Source organism: Microcebus murinus, chromosome 23 (assembly GCF_040939455.1).
Source record: "Microcebus murinus isolate Inina chromosome 23, M.murinus_Inina_mat1.0, whole genome shotgun sequence".
NCBI lineage: Eukaryota > Metazoa > Chordata > Mammalia > Primates > Cheirogaleidae > Microcebus > Microcebus murinus.
In genome coordinates this window covers 28557329-28573259 of record NC_134126.1, presented here as the reverse complement: position 1 = coordinate 28573259, position 15931 = coordinate 28557329, and the positions used below count along the sequence as shown (strand labels likewise).

General features: G+C 51.1%; 1 long non-coding RNA gene across 1 annotated transcript; it reads right to left on the bottom strand.

Moving 5' to 3' along the window:
• Positions 1 to 9525: 9525 nt before the first annotated feature.
• Positions 9526 to 10698, bottom strand: LOC105868742 (uncharacterized). The gene is made up of 2 exons (XR_001152877.2): positions 10609 to 10698; positions 9526 to 9669 (listed from the first exon to the last, which is right to left on the bottom strand). It is a non-coding gene; the product is annotated as an uncharacterized LOC105868742 (long non-coding RNA).
• Positions 10699 to 15931: the final 5233 nt, after the last annotated feature.

Here is a 15931-nt window from a genome sequence, read left to right as displayed (position 1 = left end):
CCGCCTTGCTCCGTCCCCCGCAGGGCATGCGCCAAGTGTTGCCTGGAGGGACTCAATGGGTCTCAGCTAAGGAACGCGCCTGTGCAACCGGGAGCACCTCCCTGCCTAGCTAGGCACAACTGGGACACCGCAAGGTGGATCCCAGGTCTGGGCGGCGGACGGGTGCGGGGAAGGGGCCATCGTGGTTTCCAGACTCAGGAGCTGCACAATTTAGGAAACAAAGGGCTGGGGAGCCCCACTCTCCTCCCCATTTAGTGTGCAGGGTGACAAGGACGCAGGAAGGGGAACCTCTGAAAGACCCTGGCCACTTCCCTGTGTGCACTGAGGAAACTGTCAGAGGACACGGGGTTGATGATGAGGCCCGAGGGTCTGGGCTGTGAAGGAGGAAGGATTTCCTGGGCAGCAGCGTCAGAAACTAGAAACAGCCGCCCGAGGCGAGGCTGCTCTGCCACGGCCCCTGGGACGTTCGGGAGGGACGTATCTAATAGGAGAGACACAGGACCGGGCGTCGGGAGCCCTCTGCTCTGCCTGCAACCGTGGCGAGTCACAGCCATTCTTTAAAGTTAGGAGGAAGGAAGGTGAAGGAGCGCAGCTGGGTCCCTCCCCGCCGGGGGTCCTTTCCTCCCGGGGGCATCATACAGGGAGGGAAGCCACGAAGAAAGATGCGTTTAGCTTTTAGTGACAAAGCAGCACATTCTCGAATGGACATCCTCACATTCTTCCAGGTGATACGAACACAGGGGTCTGGCCCTACTGGCTCTTGTAGGCACTGCTGGCTACCCAAGGTCCAGTCGCCAGCGAGGACTTCAGCAGAGGCTTCCCCTGGCCCTGCTGCTGCCGCCATCACCCTCATTTCCCTCCAAGCAGCCAGGACGGCGGGGCTGGGGGGTGGCTTGTGACAGCTGTGGCTGAGGCTAATGGGCTGGCTCCCTGGAGACCTTGGGCACCCACCTGGAAGCCTGATCCTGTTTCCGGTTGGGTTCTGACCTTTCTGGGTACCGGCTGTCTTCCCACGGTTGCCAGGACAGTAGACAAGGGCTCCACGCATCCCAATCTGGCTCTTTCTCTAAAAGTGCAAACGTGCCCACTTGTCCCAGGTCACTAGGCGGGGGCCTGGCCGGGCGCTGGGGATATCAGGGGCCTTACCCTCACCCTTCCCATGCAGAGGACAGCAGAGCCTTCGCGGGGGCAGCTCTGCAGAGGAGCAGAGGCTGCTGGGAGGGGGGACCAGCAGACCACTCAGACACGGCTCTTTAAATGCCCATTAGTAAGTTAATGTCGCCGTTTCCAGAGTCAGCAGCATCCTCCATTCTTCTTAATTAAAAACAGCTCCGAGTCCTGGCAGAGCCGAGAGAGGGCCCTGAGTGATTTACACACCAGCCCTGATGCTTCCGGCTGGGAGATCGGCGAGGAAGATTGATTGGCAGATGGGGCCGCCTGCCTGTCACGGACGGTGTACGTGCCTGTGCCCCTGTGCATGCGTGTGCCCCAGCTGCCGTGGCGGGGGATGGGGTGGCTCTCCTGCCGGCGGGATCCGAGCGAGCAGGGCCACCGGGCTCTGCAGGCGCAGAGCTAGGGCCTGCTAGGAACAAAAGGCTAAACGAAAAGCTGGCCGGCTCACCACTGCCACCAGGTCCCTCTTCCTAGCTAAACCACCCTATCTGGGTGACGAAAGCTCATCTATTGTCTGATCTCTACCCGGGAGAGAAACGGCCCTCCCTGGAGATGCCTCTTATTTCCAGGCAGATATTCCTCAGCTGGTACACAACAAGTACTGGCTTCTGTTTGATCATTACTGCTCGCATTGAGAGGTGGATTTCTCACCGCCTGGTCCTCCTTCCTTGCCTCCCTTCTAGCACCGAATTTTGTCTGACCCTGACGTCCAGGGCCATGCAAGGCTCCGGGTCTTTTACAGGGCTGGGGAGGGAAGGGTGAGGCCAAAAGTTGGACTGGTGGGAGGTGACGCTCAGCCTGGGCCCGTAGGGAGCTGACAAGTGGGAGCAGCCACCCCGGAGGTGCCAGGCCTCTGCCTCTCCCTGCCGGGGCTTGGGGCAGCCTCTTTGTGCACCCCACGCCTCTGCTTATCTCTGAGAGTCCACCAGCCTCCGTGGGTGCCCGAGGGGCAGGTCCAGCTGGCCCTGCAGTGGGAAGGAGGGGTCTGTTCACCAGGGACAGGACCTGGACAGAGGTAGGGAGTGGCTTTTGCCCTCTCCTCACCTCTCCCCTTCTCCTCTGGCACTGCCCATCACGCGCGCGCACACATACACGTATGCACACACACACACACACACACACGTATGCACACGTGCCCTCCTCCCCAGAGGCTCCAGAGCAAGGCCCAGGCAGAGAGGCGCAGGGAAGAGGAGGGGCAGGGCCTGGAGAGCAGGCGTCATCACGCCCTGCTTCCACCCCTGCTCCCAGGGGAGACAGGCAATCTGCCGCACAGCAAGGTCGCCATCTGGTGTGCTGACCTGCGTCCCTCCATGCTGGAGACAGGAGGAGGGGACACATGATGGGCTGGCAAGTGTGCCGGGCAAGCGTGCCTAAGAATAGCTGAGCGTCCAGAAAGCTGAGAACCAGGCTAAGCTTTGGGAGGGTCTGCGTGTCCTCCGCCGCTAGGCACTCCCAGCGCGGGCAGGCCAGCACCCGAGGAGGGCTGAGGGGCCCCAGGGAGCCTGCACACTTTCCTAGTTGAGGACAGAGCGTCTGAGCGCCCTCCTGCAGCCTGTCGCCAGGAGAATGTGGCTGCCCGCCTAGCGCCCAGGAGCCGCCAGTCCTTCCCTGGACGTCACTAGGCAGGAAGCGGGTGACACTTCTATCCACAGACTGACCTGCCGGCTGGCACCCCAGGAGGGGCCACCACCCTGTGCATCCTTTGTTCCCTGCAGGCAGTCCTGGCCCAGAAAAGGCTATTTCCTTCCGGGGATGCCATCCCTCCCCTGCCGTCCACCGTCCACCCCAGGAGCTCTGTTCTTTTTTTTTTTGAGACAGAGTCTCCCTTTGATGCCCGGGCTAGAGTGAGTGCCGTGGCGTCAGCCTAGCTCACAGCAACCTCAAACTCCTGGGCTCAAGCGATCCTCCTGCCTCAGCCTCCCGAGTAGCTGGGACTACAGGCATGCGCCACCATGCCTGGCTAAATTTTTTTTTGTATATATATTTTTAGTTGACCAGTTAATTTCTTTCTATTTTTAGTAGAGACGGGGTCTCGCTCTTGCTCAGGCTTGAACTCCTGACCTCGAGCGATCCGCCCGCCTCAGCCTCCCAGAGAGCTAGGATTACAGGCCTGAGCCACCGCACCTGGCCTGAGAGAGCTCTCGATGCAAGTTGCCCAAGTCACAGGTAAGACACCTCAGCGCGGGAGTCGGCCGACTGCGACCGAGGCCGCTGCTGGCCCCGCTGCCTGCTTTTGTCTGGCCTGCCATCCAAGAACAGTTTCTGCATTTTTAAATGATTGGGGGAAAAAAAAATCAAAAGGAAAATATTTCGGGATACGTGAAAATGATAGGAAATCCACATCCCAGCGTCTATAAATAAAAGTTATATTGGAACGCAGCCACGCGCATTCGTTTACGTGTTGTCTGTGGCAGCTTTCCCGCGGCAGCGGCGGAGTGGCGACAGGGAGAGCCCGGCCCGCAGAGCGGAAAATATTTACTATCTGGCTCCTTGCAGAAAAGTTGGTCCCCTCCCCCACACACACCTGCGGCTATTTTAGGGGGACAAGAGGAATGCCACCTGATTCTTGACAGCTCAGTCCACGCTTACCTTGACACGTTAAGTTGGTGCAGCAATATCTAGTGGCCGTGGGGAGAGATTAACGTTTTTGGACACTTACTGTATGCATGCGAGACACATTTTCTCTGTTTAGTAATCTTTGTAACAATCTTGAGCGAAACCAGCACTCATAGCCCCATTTATGCTAGGAAGGCACAGGGAGATTAACAAACTGGCCTAAGCTCTCACATCTAGTTGGAAGAGGATCCCGGATTAAAACTCGGATCTGCCTGACTCCAAAGCCCGTGCCCTCCCCAGGCCACCATGATTCCGAGATGACGACCCCCCAGTGAGGACCCCCCCCCAAATGGCTGCTGGCTTGGGCACCCCGTGAACAGACAGGGGACCCAGGCCCCGCCTCCAGCGCCCTCAGCCTCAGAGCCAGGTCCTCAGGTGAGGGTAGTCTGGGCCGCAGGCAGCAAATCAACAACAGTGGCCAGGGTGACAACGCCACACCCGGGCCACCTCCCTCCTCCTGCCTGCTTCCTCATCCCTCGCTATCTATTTTCATCACTTATTAGCTTTCTTTCAGGAAGATTCAATTTGCATTTAGATAGAAAACCTCCGGAACGACTCTGATATAACGTTAAGGTGCTAATTACACATTCATTCCTCTTGAAATATTAAGGCACATCGGTTCATCCCCGGGGGGTGGGGGTGGGGGTGGAGGGGGTGACGGAAGGCGGCAGGAAAGCTTGGTGTTGATGTGCGATGAATATTGAGCTGTTTACAGCAAAGCGCTTACAGCCCCTCACCAGCAGAGGGCGCAGAGGAGCCGTTCTTAAGACCTACCAGGGCAATGTCTTGGGAGCCTAAAATCAACTCAAATTAAATGCCCAACAGCAATTAACCCTCGAGAGCAGCTGGAAGATGGCCGGTGAGAGGGCAGCTTCTGGGGGTGGGGGGAGGTGGGGAGCACCCGGAAGTGCTCTGGTTGCCAGTTTCCTGAGTTGCTTATAAGAGTCTCGAGGCAGGGTGCATGCCTGTCTATCCACCCCTCTTTCCCATCACCACATCCACTGCCTGGCATTCAGCGGGGACTCAGGAATGTCTGGTGAATGAATGAATGAATGAATGAATGAATGAATGAATGAATGAATGAATGAATGAATGAGTCATCTAAGCATTATGGGAGAGTTCATTCATTCCACTACCGTGATGAGTCAGGCATTGCGCTAGATGAAGTGCATTGGCCTCCTTGCATCTCCCCCTGGGCCATGCAGAGGACAATTCTCCTCTGTGTTGAAGAACAGTACTTTGCATTTTACATATTGCTTCGTAATTTCACATTCGTATGCAATATTTAATAATTATAGTAAAATTGTGAGGTAAAGTCAAGTTTTTTTTTTTTTTTTTTTTTTTTTTTTTTTGAGACAGAGTCTCGCTTTGTTGCCCAGGCTAGAGTGAGTGCCGTGGCGTCAGCCTAGCTCACAGCAACCTCAAACTCCTGGGCACGAGTGATCCTCCTGCCTCAGCCTCCCGAATAGCTGGGACTACAGGCATGCGCCACCATGCCCAGCTAATTTTTTATATATATATCAGTTGGCCAATTAATTTCTTTCTATTTATAGTAGAGACGGGGTCTTGCTCTTGCTCAGGCTGGTTTTGAACTCCTGACCTTGAGCAATCCGCCCGCCTCGGCCTCCCAAGAGCTAGGATTACAGGCGTGAGCCACCGCGCCCGGCCTTCTACGCCTTATGTTAGTGCTGGGGTGGTTCTTCCAGTCTTCACAGTGTCACACCCCAAACTAGGCCCTTGCCCCTAAGATGCTGGGAGCCCAAAGTCCAGCCCAACCTCTCAGCCAGGCTTACTGCCTGGGCTCCCGCCAAACCACTCTGCTAGCTGATGCCCAACAGCCCTTTCATTTCCTGCCTCTAACCTTGGCTTTGTGCTTTCTGCTTCATATGCTTACCCCTGCCTGTTGCAATCCTGGTCATCCTTCAGTGCCCAGCCTGGATGCCACCTCCTCTAGGCTTTGCATGCTCCCTGCAGGCAAGAGCCATTTTCCCTGTGTTTCCATAGAACTTTGTCTAGACCTGTCAGCACTTACGACTGCCTTGCCTGACAATGACCACCACCGATATCCTCAATACCAGGCCAAATTCTTTACATGTTTTGTGTAATTTGAACCTCATGAGAACTTAACAGCCACGATGATAGTTAACAAGTATATGGTGCTCATTGTGTGTCATGAACTGATCTAAGTTTTGTGTGTGTATAATTTAACTTATAAGGTAGGCACTATTATTATTGGCATTCCACAGATGAGGAAACTGAGACTTGGAGAAGTTAAGTGACTTGACCAAGGTCAAACAGCCAGAATAGGGTGTGGAATTTAGCTTGCCTGGCCCCGGAGTCCACATGCCCATCTGTGTATTAATAGATACGCTCTCTTTCTGACCGGATGGTAAGCACTGTGAAGGCAGGAACCATGGTATATGCCATTCTTGTCAAAGCACACCCCCTTTAGAGCCAAGCACAACAACTAGCACATGATACATATTGCATCAGTTGAGCTGAATTTGGACCGGATGCCACAAGTCCTGGATGTTGGCTGTATGCTGGCCAGGCTGTGCCTGGACAGTGATCTTTGAAGTTAATCAGCTGGGTTAAAACCAGATGGGAAAGAACCTTTAACGTCAATCCAGAGAGGCCCAGCTGAGGAGGAAAAGCCCTTAGAGCCCCTTGCCCCTCCCTGACCCCCGTGCCAGCCTGTCTGGGCTGGGCAGCCCTCCTGTCACTAACGGCCCTCCTTGCCCCCTTCCCACCAGCAGCCACTCGAAATGCTGAGATGTCACCCTGCATAGATGCATCGAAATGCAACTTACCTGACCAAGGGGAGGAGGAGGGCATCCGATCATCATCTGCAAAAGACAAAAAGGGGAGGGGATTGAAGAGGGCCGGGCAGGTGTTGGCTCTGAGGCTGTCCTAGGAGCAGGCTGGGGGCAGAGTTGGCAGGGTCCCCTGGGTCCCTAGGGCTTCCTCCTCGATTGACGAGTCCGTCAATGCTGCTGCCTCTGGCTGATGAACTGGGAGGCAGCCAGGCTCCGTGCAGAGGGCACGGGGCGGCCAGCCCCGCCCGGATGCGCACAAGCCTGGGGGTCCCTGAGCCCCAGGAGGCGAGACGCCCCCACCAAGAGGGCCTCTGCCCGCCAGCGGGAGCCCCGAGCCTGCCAGAGCCTCTCCCTCCACGGAGTCTCAGCTGCAAGGGCCCGCTCTGCGCGGAGAGAGGGTGAGGGGGCGGACATGCTCACACACACAGACAATAACTGCCATGGAAACTAACCAACAAAAAGAAGATTTAGGGAGCCGGACTCCTCTGCCAGATGGGAGAGAATGGAGGGGAGAGAGAAAGGGGCCGTGCTTTGCCAGGCTGCCAGTCATGCAGAGGACAAATGTCCCCCTTAGCCCTGACCCACCACCTGCAGATTTTCTCCCCTTTGAGGTGGGGCTGCGAGTAGAAGGCAGGGAAGTGGGTTGACGTTTTTTGTATTAGGGACCCAAATAGCCAGCCCTTATCTTTGCCTTTCCATGCACAGAGGGGAGGGGGGGGAGGGGTGGGCATCAGCGGCTCAGAGAGGGCACACGATCCCCAAGGAAATGCTCAGCACCGCTGGCAGAGCTGGATGACGAAGCCACCTGTTCACTAGGCCAGGCTGAACCTTTCTGGGCGATTTGATCACTTCTGCTTGGGGAGATGGCTCAAAAAAGTTTCTTCGATGAAAGGGCCAGTAATTCAAGTAACAAAACAAAACGGCTCTTCCAGCGCGATCTTTTCTATTAATGATGTCAGAGCAGAAGGCTCATGGCTTAAAGAAAGCCCCGGGGTTGGGGGTGTGGGGTGTTGGTTTTTTTATTCTCTGAGAAGAAGCTACTGTTGGGGGAAGATTGGGAACTGAACACCAGAAATGCCACTCCCAAGTATTCGGCCGTGTGACCTTGGACAAGTTTCTCCATCTGCAAAATGGGACCACTGGGGTTGGAGAGGGGATTAAAGGAGGTGATGTGTGCTAAGTACTCAGAACCGTGCCCAGCTCAGAGTCTTCGCCATTATAATTGCTATTTGTGCTCATCTTTCTGACCTTCCTTTTCCTCAGTAACACCGATCTTTCACGGGGATTAACCCTTTGCACTCGGATGTCGAGTGTGACTCGACACGGTTAGCAAAAATTATAGAGATTGAAATTATTCTTTGAATGTATCAATAATTTGAAATATAAAAAAAATCCAAATAAATAAGTTTGCATGAAAAGAAACTCCAGCTTTTTTTTTTTTTTTATTCTACTGCCTCACTTTGTAAAATCTGGGGTATTTAAAAAATTAAATCCCAAGTAGAATAAAGGAATCGAGAAAAAAGCGAGCGAGTGCAAAGGGTTAAACGTGAGTATTCATGATGCCATTTTAACGATGGAATGGTAGCGACAATCGTGTATACATTTGCCAAAAGCCATCAAACTGTGGATTTCATTGTGTGTAAGTTACACTCCAATTTTTTTTTTTTTTTTTTTTTTTTTTGAGACAGAGTCTCACTTTGTTGCCCAGGCTAGAATGAGTGCCGTGGCGTCAGCCTGGCTCACAGCAACCTCAATCTCCGGGGCTCATCAATCCTTCTGTCTCAGCCTCCCGAGTAGCTGGGACTATAGGCATGCGCCACCATGCCCGGCTAATTTTTTTTTGTATATATATTTTTAGTTGGTCAATTAATTTATTTCTATTTTTGGTAGAGACAGGGTCTTGCTCAGGCTGGTTTTGAACTCCTGACCTTGAGCAATCCGCCCGCCTCGGCCTCCCAAAGTGCTAGGATTACAGGCGTGAGCCACCGCGCCCGGCTCCAATTTTTAAAAGAATGAATTTTCCATAGTTGTTTACCAGGCAAACCAGCCACGAGTGTCTAGAACACGGGTAATATCCATCCCCTGCTTACTCCCCAGCCCCGGCCCCAGCCCCTGGTAGAGAAGAGAGGGAAAGTGAGGGCTGGAGGGAGAGAGGGTTGCAGCGGGAAAAGGTGTTTGTGTATAGGCCGTATTGACTCCGTAGGTCATGGGCCATCTATCGAAACAGAGATGTTCTGGATGTTTCCTGAGGCTTGAAAATCAATCTCTCGGCTGCAGAGGCAGCACCTGGGTAACTGAGTTGCCCTTTTTTAGACTCAGCTCCTAATGTGATAACCTGGTGTAAGAAAGTGGGCGGCACCCCGGGGTGCTCCCTGCGTCTGTTCGGGAAGCCACCTCGTCACCCTCACCTCTCCACCACGGCCGTCCCTTTGGCGCCTGGCTGAGCTGCGTGTCGGTTCCCGGGCAGGGTGGCGTGGTGACCACCGGCTGTAGGCCGTCACGCCTAATGAAGCCGTGGCCTGGGAGACGGCTGTCCATCAGAACAGCCCAAGGACGGACTGAGTGCCACACTAGCAATGCCTGGAAGAGACTGCTACAGCCTAACTAAAGAGGCCGTGTGTGTGCGTGTGTGTATAAAGGGACAGAAGGAGATGGACGGCAGGATATAATTAATATTTAAGTAAAAGTGATCCCCGGAGATGGATGCGAGACCACAGGCTGACGGCAGCTTGCCTGAACAGCAGCTGCCTGGGTGACACTGGACGGGGTGGCCCAGGCCACATGGCCTCGAGCCAAAGGGAAGCTTGCTGTCGGTCTCTGTTCTACGGGGCGATGCTTACCAATCAATCAATACATTTGATAAACCATATCTCAAGAATAATTTTAAACTCAATTTGCGAATATCCGTTCTAAGCGAGTATCGCTGGGCGCCGGCTCTTCGCCTTTGCTTTATTTGGGGTTACAAGATGGAGCAAGAGGCAAACGCAGAGGTGACGATGAAGGTGTTTCCGACCTGACATCCTTTCGGGGTCAACTTCCCTCATCTCTGCAAAGACGCTCGTGCCTAAGACCAGGGAGGAGAAGGGGATGAGTTCAGACCGTGACAGCTAAGATAGCCACGAAGACAGCCGTAGCCTTAAATTGCAATTCTGAATGTGAAATCCTAGTGATAAGGAGACCTGCACCTCTCTCCAGCAATGAAAACAAGCAACAACCCTTTTGGCATTGGTCTGATATTCAAAATAAAGTCCGCCCCAGCTGAAATGAGCAGGCCGAGGTCCAGGTTGCAAGCAAACAAAGGAAGGCAGCCCAGAGTCAGCTGGGATTCTGGGACACGGATAAGTCACAAAGCCGGGGGTCAGGATTGATCAGCTCGGCGGCGAATTTTTCCAAGGCTCCTCTCCACCCTGCCAGCCCCTCCCCACTCAAAAAAACAAGAGGCCCACGCTGAAATATATAAAAAGGCGCTGGGTCTGAAATCCTGCCTAATTTAAGCTCTGCTCACAAAGGAGGCCAGGGAGCAGAGGGAGGGGTGGGGATCAAGTAAGTAAATGTCAGCCCTGCGCTTGGGCAGAAGCCACTAGCCAGGCAGAGCGTCCAATTAGAAGGCATTGAGCCCGAGCAGGGAGAGAGGGGCCTAACTTCAGAGGGGAGGGCCGGCACACGTGGGCAGGGAGGAGCGCGGACGCCATCTATGGGGGATCACTGTAAGATGGGCAAACGGCAGGGCCAGACGCCTTCCAAACGACAGGGCACCCCGTCCAGATACCCTTCGTAAAATGCCCCCGTGGTCCCTTTGTGCTCCCCCAAATCCCGTCTCGGGGAGACCAGCCACCCCACAGGCTATTTTGGAAAAGATTTCTCCTTTTTTGCTTCAACCCAGAGACAAAACGGGCAGCTCACTGCCACGCCGGGATTAGTGGAAACAGACAAAGAAGGGGAGCAAATCCCTTGGCAAATAGTGCCTGGGAGAGTTCATTTTTTTCTGCTTTTCGGCACAAACCTGCTCAAGCAGATGCGGAGAGAAACGCATCCGTCTGCCTGGACGCGCAAGAAGAGCGAAGCCGGTTCGCACGCAGACATGCTCATTCAGAGACGTCACAATGATTGTATTTCGTAACCAATGGTTGGCAGCGCTGAATCTTTTTTTTTTTTTTTTTTGCTTTTTAATAAATTCTCATTTCCTTGTCCAGAGAAGGAAAAGATTAACATTTCCCCCTGTTCTTCAGATTGGAAGATTTCAGATTAAATCTCTCGAAAGCCGTATAATTGGCCTGTGGTGCCATGCGTCCCTGATTCCAGCAGGGAAAATGCACTCCGAAGATGGAAGTGGAAAGGAGCTCTGATTTGGGACAACCGAGTGTTGTTTATTAAACCGACACATAGCAAAGGGATACCTCCCGAGTGCAAAGCACGAGGTAGCACAGCAGATTGGTCTGGTGCTCAGGAAGCTTCTAGGCTCAGGCAGGGGGAAGGCACAGGGAACACACCTTCAGAGAGGAAGGAAGCATGTGTTAAGGGACACATGGTAGGAGGGATGAGGAAGAAGCAGTCGTAACTACCTTGAGAGAGAGGTGAACTCGGAGCAGGGCCTCCAAAGCGGTGTCTGCTGTTCCAAGCAAACACAGCAGATCCGTGTTTGCACACTGGGGTGTGGTTGAGACCGACTGTGGGGCTGCCAGATAAAATACAGGATGCCCAGTTAAATTCGAATATGAAGGATACACTAAAAAGTGATTTCTTGTTTGAAATTCAGATGTAAGCGGGCATCTTGTATTTTTATTTACTAAATCAATAAACCCTATGACAAGAGCAAATGACCACTCTCATGCATGGAGTCCCTGCGTTATTCCAGGTGCTCACCTGTGTTATTGGTGATCTCCACACCTATCTCTGCAAAGTGAGTATCAGCATGCCCATTTTATAGCTGAGGAAACTAAGGCTTACAGGTTTTGGGTTTTTTTTTTTTGAGACAGAGTCCCATTCTGTCACCCTGGCTAGAATGCAGTGGCATCATCATAGCTCACTGCAACCTCAAACTCCTGGGCTCAAGCAATCCTCCTGCCTCAGCCTCCTGAGTAGCTGGGACTACAGCCATGTACGCCGCCATGCCCAGCTAATTTTTCTATTTTTAGTAGAGATGGGGTCTCGTTCTTGCTCAGCCTGGTCTCGAACTCCTGGCCTCAAGGGATCCTCCCACCTCGGCCTTCCAGAATGCTAGGATTATAGGCGTGAGCCACTGCGCGTGGCCTGGCTTATGGGGGTTAAGCAACCTGTGACTCTGAGTCAAATGGTTAATAAGTGGCAGTGACAGGATTTCACCCTCGGCCTGACCAACTCCAAAGGTGCCTTTCGTGTTCTGAAAGGTCAGGCGAGGGCAAGCCTGGGAGAACTAGAGACAGCCCTTGCTTGAATGCCACGATAGGGAGGAGCCTTCTCGGAAGGCAATAGAGAGTCCCTGAAGGTTCTTGAGCAAGGGAGTCAAATGATCAGAGCAGTGCTTGGAGTATCAATCTGGCCGCAGAGAAAATGGGTTTGGTTCAGGTAAGGAGTTTAGAGATAAAGAAACCATGCCATCTTCCTTTCCACAGGTTTTTTGTGGGGCACCTACCTTGTGCCGGACACAGTGCTAAGCACCAAGGGCATGATGGTGGAAAACAAAGACATAGCCCCTGACCTTCGTGAAGCTTATAGCTGGATATATTAACATGCAACTGCTTTCAGTGCAGGGTAATGAGTTTTATGAGCGAGGAACTTGGCCTATTTAGCAGATTATTGAAATAATCCTAACTGATGCGGAGACGAGGACCTAAATTAAGGTAATGGAAATGGGAATGTACGATGCTCCCGCAAAGCAAGATTTTTAAATGTATTCAGGACCTGACCAAATGATTTGATTCTTAATTACAAGAATAGCTGGAGCAGGAGGAACACAGATCATTGAAATCCAAGGATAAATTCCAAGTAGGCATTTCATGCTCCGCCCTCGTCCATGGGTTGTGGAGGTATTTGTGTCTTTATTCAGACACGCAAAACAGTAAAGCATAGTGGGTAAGAGAAAAAGCTTCAAGACCTAAATGTAACAGCTAAAACCATAAAACTCTTAGAAGAAAACTAGGCATCAATCTTTGTGACTTTGGATTAGGCAATGGTTTCTTCCATATACTTCAAAAGCACAAGCAGCAAAAAAAAAAAAAATATATGTATAGATATGTTGTAGTAGGTATCAGTACCTCCTTTCTTTTTATTGCCTAATAATATTTTATTGTATGGCTTTGCCATATTTTATTTATCCATTCATCAGTTGATAGAGTTTCTTTTTGGAGTTATGAAAATGTTCTAAATTTGTGGTGATGGCTACACAAATCTGTTTGGCAAAAAACATTGCATTGTGCACTTTAAATGGTTGAATTGTATGACATGTGAATTGTATCTCAATGAAAGCCATTCTTTTAAAAAAAGAGCAAAGGCTTTAGCATTTGGGTTCATATCCTAGTTTTCCACTTGATCTTGTTTTTTTTTTTGAGATGGATTCTCACTTTGTTGCCCAGGCTAGCGTGAGTGCTGTGGTGTCAGCTTAGCTCGCAGCAACCTCCAACTTCTGGGCTCAAGCGATCCTCCTGCCTCAGCCTCCCGAGTAGCTGGGACTACAGCCGGGCACCATGCCCGGCTAATTTTTTCTATATATTTTTAGTTGGCCAATTAATTTCTTTCTATATTAGTAGAGACAGGGTCTCGCTTTTGCTCAGGGTGGTTTCGAACTCCTGACCTTGAGCGACCCGCCCGCCTCGGCCTCCCAGAGTGCTAGGATTACAGGCATGAGCCACCGTGCCCGGCCTCCACTTGATCTTGAATAAATCAACTTTCTGGGTTTTAGTTTCTTCATCTGTAAAGTCAGGATTACTACAGTACCTAGTTCACAGGGTTGCTGAGAGGATTAAATGGAAAAAATTGTGTGTAAAATATTTAGCACAATTCCAGGCATAGAATAACTTTTTAATTAATGTCACTTGTACTACTAAGGTTGGATGAGTAGCAACTTCTGTGTGTGATCACAGACCATCCTTAATTCTAGCACCTTGAGTTATAGGAGGGTATTCTCTGAAAACTTCATGGGACTGTGTATACATGTAAGAGAGCTACAACGGTGCAATCGCACACAGCATTTCAAAATCAGGAAATATACCTCTCAGCTGTTGAAACACAATTCTCAGAATTAAAAACCCAAACTAGAAGACTCCAGAGCTAAACCAATTTTAGTTAAAGGTTTCATAGCTAAACTTAGTAGGGAGTATTTATATTAACTTCATATCCTTTGAATGGACTTCTGTGAAAATGCCTTAGGTAGGTATGTGATTGAGTAACAGATGGTACAACTAGGACCAGGGCAGCAAGTAAAAGTTCTGCCACAATTTCCATAGCTTTCACATATGCTTATTTTTCCATCACTTAAATGTGAATTGCAAAAATTAAGTACTTGTATTTACACACACAAGTTATATTGTGAAAGCATAGTTGCCTGCAAACCTATGAAAAGACTTGCTAACTAATTTGATCGGACAATAATGTAAAAAAAATATATAGCAAAGAGAGAAAAAAGCTTCTCTCTAAACTGTGCAAGTAGCAACTTTCACAGTTTAGATTTCTTTTATTAATCCTCTTGTCCAACTTAAATGGGGAATGGCTTGCAAGAATAGAGGAGAGGCTGGGCGTGGTGGCTCACGCCTATAATTGTAGCTTTTTTTTTTTTTTTTCTTTTGAGACAGAGTCTCGCTTTGTTGCCCAGGCTAGAGTGAGTGCCGTGGCGTCAGCCTAGCTCACAGCAACCTCAGACTCCTGGGCTTAAGCGATCCTCCTGCCTCAGCCTCCCAAGTAGCTGGGACTATAGGCACGTGCCACCATGCCCGGCTAATTTTTTCTATATATATTAGTTGGCCAATTAATTTGTTTCTATTTATAGTAGAGACAGGGTCTCGCTCTTGCTCAGGGTGGTTTCAAACTCCTGACCTTGAGCAATCCGCCCGCCTCGGCCTCCCAGAGTGCTAGGATTACAGGCGTGAGCCACCGCGCCCGGCCTAATTGTAGCTTTTTTGAGAGGCCGAGGTGAGCCTGAGAGGCTGGGGTGAAGCCAGGAGTTTGAGACCAGCCTGAGCAAGAAGGAGACTCCATCTCTACAAAAAAAAAAAATAGAAAAATTAGCTAGGTGTGCTGGTGAACACTTGTAGTCCCAGCTATTTGGGAGGCTGAGGCTAAAGAATCATTTGAGCCCAGGAGTTTGAGGTTGCTGTGAGCTAGGCTGATGCCACGGCACTCTAGCCCGGGCAACAGAGCAAGACCCTGTCTTAAAAAAAAAAAAAAGAAGAAGAAGAACAGGGAGGAAAACCAATCAAAAGGGTCTAAATCTGGGTAAGGAAGCACCACTTGCATTAATAATAACTGTGTTAATAAAAACTGCATATTATTATTGGATCTACTAGTATTTAATCTACTATTAATACAAACAAGGTGTTTTCCACATATTATCTACTGCATTCGACTAACTTATGCAAGGGAGATATTTTAATCCCCATTTTATAGATGAGAAAAGGGAAGCCCAGAGTTAGTTTTCCAAAATCAGGGGTGTGATATGTGGCAGCACCAGAGCCTGAGCCCCCTGAACCCCACGTAGAAGATTCTCCTTTTATTATACTGTATTACCAGGCCCCAGGAATTCTTGGCCCGATTGACCAATGAAGAAGACTGTGAAGTCACACTCTGTCCTAGTGTCCGAGCTCAATCGTTAAAAAATGTTTAGCCTTCTCTACAGGGTGCAGTGTGGCATTGGAGAGCACTTAGGGGGTCCCCAGGTGGTTGTGACGGCAGCCAGGCTGAGAACCGCAGGATTAGGGGACTCTGTGTGCTAATGATTCTGAGCCTTTCGTCCACACCTGCATCATGAAGGGCCCAGAGGAGATGCCCCGGTAGCCACTTAGCTCCGGCCAGGTCAGATCTGCCCACATGAGGCTGGGCCTACGGCAGCCTCGCCAATTCTGGCATTGTAGGCTCCTGTTAGACAGATAAGAAGCCCAAACCCAGGCTCCAAGCCAGCAATTCTGGGTCAGGCAGTTGTTTAACCAGTTTAATTGTTGTGTGAACAAAATGTACCACTGCAGCAGTTTCTGGAATTTGATCTCAGAGGGACCTGCTCTCCTCTCACCCCTGCCCAGTGGCCTGGACACTGAAGACAGCTGACTAAGCATCCTAGCGCTCCCATCCGGCTCCTGTCTGGCCCTCTGGGAGCAAGAGGCGACCAAACGCCAAAACAGGCTGGGAGAGTCTGTGTCACT